The sequence below is a fragment of the Antennarius striatus genome, chromosome 11, assembly GCF_040054535.1.
Source record: "Antennarius striatus isolate MH-2024 chromosome 11, ASM4005453v1, whole genome shotgun sequence".
NCBI classification, from domain to species: Eukaryota; Metazoa; Chordata; class Actinopteri; order Lophiiformes; family Antennariidae; genus Antennarius; species Antennarius striatus.
In genome coordinates, this window is record NC_090786.1 from 23,675,001 (window position 1) to 23,680,000 (window position 5,000).

Below are 5,000 nucleotides of genomic sequence, written 5' to 3' on the forward strand. Positions count from 1 at the left end.
TTCATTGGACCCACACACACAGGCAAACCAAGGGGAGCGTCCTTCTTGTCTCTCCATTTGCCCACGTACTTGAGGTGTGATTTGTCCCAATTCACCTTTGACCCCGAAGCCCTTGTGAAAAGTTCTACAACCTTCAAAACTTCTCTGACATCAAAATCATTATCCAAGTACAGGATCGTATCATCTGCAAATTGAGAAAGTTTTAAAATTTCACCCCCAGGAAGCTGAACTCCCCGTACCTGGTCACAGTTCCTGATAGCACATGCTAAGACTTCAATGAAGATCACATACAAAGGAGCAGATGCAGGACACCCTTGACGCACCCCTCGAGTCTGCCCGAACAGGCTGCCCAGATTACCGTTCACACACATCCTACTACCCACCCCTGTATACATGGTCCGTATCCACCCCCTAAATCTGCCTCCAAAACCAAATTTCTCTAAAATCCTGAAAAGAAAATCATGAGCAACTCTGTCAAAGGCCTTTTCCTGGTCCAACCCCAGCAAAATCAGAGAAACATTACAGTCTTCAGCATAAGACAGGACATCCCTATGCAGGTTTAGATTCCACTGAATCTGCCGTCCCGGTACTGCACACGTTTGGTCCTGTCCTATTATGTGGGATAAGACCTTGGTCATGCGGTTTGACACAATCTTACCAAAAATCTTGTAGTCCGTACACAATAACGTTATAGGCCTGTAATTCAGTATGCTCCTTGGGTCGCCCTTTTTATAAATAAGGGAAATCACTCCTTCCCTCATTGTGTTCTCCATTAGTCCCGACGCACCCATGAAATTAAACACATCCAGTAACTGAGGCCCCATGACATCCCAGAAAACCACATAAAAGTCCGTGGTGAGACCATCCTTGCCAGGGACCCTACCCTTTTGTAATGAAAAGAGGGCCTCCCGAACCTCTACTAGGGTCATATCTGTGTCCAACTCACCTCTTAAATCTTCCGGAACAAATCTATCAATGTTATTCAATAGATTTGTACCCTCGTGGTAATCAACACATTCCGACATAAAAAAACGCGAGAAGTGACGAGTGGCTACATTAACCAGCTCGCTTTGGTCTTCAGTCACTATCTGCCCATCAAAAAGGGATGCAATACTTCTCTTCTTCTCCCTTAATTGTGTCTTCTTAAAAAAATAGGCAGAGCACTTCTCGTCCTTCTCCCACGTCTCCCTAAGGCACCTAAATTTGTATGCCTCGGCCCTGTTGTGAAAAAAAACCTTTTGTTTATTTTGCCAGAATTTCAGTTGCTCTTCATCGATGTCCAGTCCATCATTTTTCTTCACCATCATTTCCCCAATCAGTTTTTGTAAATGATAGTACTCCTCATACTCACGTTTTTTCGCCATCCTCGTATAAGCCTGGACAAAATGTCTGATACGTTTTTTGGTGTCCCCCCACCACTCGCACAGATTTCCATAAAAGATTTTCATTTCAATTAATTCATTAAAGAAAATTCTAAAGGAAGTCCTAAAACAAAGGTTGGACAGTATTTGATTGTTTAGTTTCCAATACCCCTTACCATATTGGATACAATTTGGGTCAAAGGTAACCCGAAGCATGTTATGGTCTGTGTAAAAAACCGGTGAAATCAGGACTTTCTTAACCAAAAAACCCGCAGGACAAAAGATATAATCCAGTCTACTTTTGACCCCTCTACTATTTGACCATGTATAGCCAGGGTCATTAGGGTATACACTTTTAAAAGAATCAATTAAATCATATGACGTTGCCCACTTTTTCAAATTAAATATTGACGTGTCTCCGTCACTGGAGCAGTTTAAATCCCCCCCCACCAAAACGTGCCTATTCGTCATGAAGACCGTGTCTAACAAAGAAAAAAGTGCTTTTCTCTCTTTTGGAGTAGTGTTTGCATAAATATTGACCAACCTAAGATTAAGACCCTTCCAGTTTATGTCCGTTACCAATACACGTCCTTGGACCAAAGAAAAACTCCCCACAATCGAAACATCTTTAGTTCCACATAGAGTTCCTACACCCGAGGAGTGGACCCCCCCAATACTCCACCTCGACTCTCCCTTAACCCACTCTCGGGCGAAGGAAGTGGCATCATTGTCATCTTTCAGATGCGCCTCCTGTATGAGGCACAGGGTGAAACTCAGGGAGCTTAAATGAGAAAAAACCATCGCTCTTTTGGTGACATCCCTTAAACCTCTCACATTGAGAGTTGCAATGGTCAATGTCATTGTTCTAACGAGGGGAAACTCACGTAATATATGTTGTCCATCAAACCAAAAAACGGATGACACACAGTCAGGTATATCCCTCTCCACCCTGCTCCTCCAAACTAAAAGGAAAACCAAACAGAAGTGCACCTTCTTCACCGGCCAGAGGGTCTTCAGCCGGGGCAGGTGAGCAATCACCGGTGACGCCACTCGGGGGCAACTTACTACTCACTGATCCTTCGGCAGCCCCCAGAGATGAAACCTCAACGTGGTTGATGTCATCCATCTCAGGTGTCCCGGAGCACATTGGAACGCCGGCTTCATCAGCACTCACCTCCACATGGTCCCTATCCACCTGGATCGCGGTATCCTGCTCCTGCGCCACCTCCACCTCCTCCACGCCACGCAAGGGTATCACCTGGTTGTCGACTTTCCGTGTAGAAGAGGAGGTGGGGGCCTCCGCTGGAGATGGCACTTCGGTCCGTCTCCTCTTCCCTTTGCTCCTCCTAGTACCCACCTTGACCCAATCCGCATTGGCAGTGACATCCTCCGAGCTTTCAGACTCCCGCCTCTGCTTTTCCCCAGTGTCTCCGCCTCCTCCAGGAAGTGAGGCCACATCAGGAGAAGCAGCCACACCTGTGTCGTTCCCTATGTCCTTCATTAATTCGGCAATTACGTCGTTGATGGGCTTCAGTGATGACACCTGCCGCACACCTGCAGCTCGTCCTCCGGCCACAGTCGCATACGTGGACACCACCGACGTACAGTTCTTAAACAAATGGCTCTCAGACCCACACAAACTACATTTCTTTGGACGCTCGCAACTTCCCATGGTGTGACCCAGCCCATCACAGTTCCTGCAGCGCACCTGAGTGCAATTTGCTGCCAGATGTCCATACGTGGCACATTTCCGGCAGTAAAGGGGTTGTCCTCCATAGAACAAATATCCCCTATTAGTGCCAATCATAAACGTCGCCGGGGGGTGACGAAAGCCATCATGTCCATCAAAATCAGTTTTCAAACGCACGCGGAATTGACGTTTCCCCGTCCAAAAACCAAGTGAGTCCTTAACGTCCGGCATACGCGACAAAACTTCCACATACCTGGACAGGAAACACTGTACAGCGTCCGCAGTGACCCAGGGATTGTAGACGTGAACTGTGACCACTCTCTCACCGGTGCGGCAGAGACTTTGCACTCGATAGTCCGCCATTCGGCCATCTTTCATCAGAGCCGCCATTCCCTTGACTTCTTCCATCTTAAGTAAACTGAAAAAAGTCAAATCAAAGTACCTCTCCGCGGTGTTTCTTTGCAGGCACAAAATGTCTTCCGCCTTCAAACCCAACACGTCAAACAAAATTCCTTGGCCAAACTCTCTCCGGTCCACAAACTCTGCCATACCATTCCAAAAAAAACGTAGAGTATTCTTCAGCACAGTCTGAACTTGCTGTGATGCAGTAGACGCCATCCCGAGATCGACCGTCAACACTACCCCTCCTCAGCGTATGGAAACCATTCCAAAAGGCCGAGAAGCGATACTGTAATATTGTCAGATACAGGTGACCCAAGTGCCACCCTGACCTTTACTTTGATGGTCCACAGAATCGAGTAACCACCCGGAATGCGTCTGGGTTAAGGTATTCTGTGGCTCCGGGATGGCGGCCAGCGACCGTTTAACATTTTAGCTATGACGTCAGTCAGTCAGTCAGTCAGTCAGTCAGTCAGACAGACAGACAGACAGACAGACAGACAGACAGACAGACAGACAGACAGACAGACAGACAGACAGACAGACAGACAGACAGACAGACAGACAGACAGACAGACAGACAGACAGACAGACAGACAGACAGACAGACAGACAGACAGACAGACAGACAGACAGACAGACAGACAGACAGACAGACAGACAGACAGACAGGACAGGACAGGAAGCATATCCCAAAGGCAACGGCCGCAGGTCGGCAAAATGTGGACGTTACAAACACAGCCTTCCTGTCTGCCTGAGAGCAGCTGTTATACAACACCAGTATATTGTTGATCACGATATAATGCTCTTGCCAGATTACATTCAAATGACTTATTATTCATAACAATTAAGGTTCAAAATGCAAGAATCTAATATTTCTTATACAGTGCCATCTAGCCTACCAAGTACACTCACTTTTTACTCAAGCGTAAACATTTTTCAAAGCGTTGACAGATCATCGCATGATCACATGCTTCTGATCGCACCGCATTATTTTTGAACAACATTGGGGAGATGCACCGTTCCTGGAGCTACTGCAATACCAGGTCGATGCGTGGAGAGGATGGAGCAAGCTCCTGTTCCATCTCCCTGTTCCAAAAATCAATTTAATATATAGTCCCCGGGTAGGGGACATATCAGATATTAAACTGATAAGAACAGATTTTTGTTTTGAAAACGTTTATTGACACGTGATTCATTTGTTTCATTTCAGTCACATTTCATTTTTCCATCCACAACTTCTTTTTCATATAAATATTTCTCTGTACAATAAATATTATCGATCATAAAATCATACAGATAAAAGCAGTCATGGGTAAAAAGGATTTCAGTTCATTTTAAAAATAAAATGTGCCAAAAATTAAAAGGTGTGTCAAATGTCTATAAAAGTTATAAAAAAGACATTAAAAAAGTCCAACCAAAGTCCCGTTTGTACAGGAGCGCAGTGAGTCCCTACCAAGGGTAACTCATCCCGCTCTTCCAAACAGTAGGTCTCTCGGGGTGCCTGTCGAGGCGCTCGGCCGAGATCCCCGCCCTGGTGCTCCTTCCCG

The 5,000-nt window shown here is 46.0% G+C and overlaps 1 pseudogene; it reads right to left on the reverse strand.

The window, feature by feature from the left end:
- Nucleotides 1-4,459: 4,459 nt before the first annotated feature.
- LOC137604491 (U2 spliceosomal RNA) lies at nucleotides 4,460-4,632 on the reverse strand (annotated as a pseudogene).
- Between the last annotated feature and the right edge of the window lie 368 nt (nucleotides 4,633-5,000).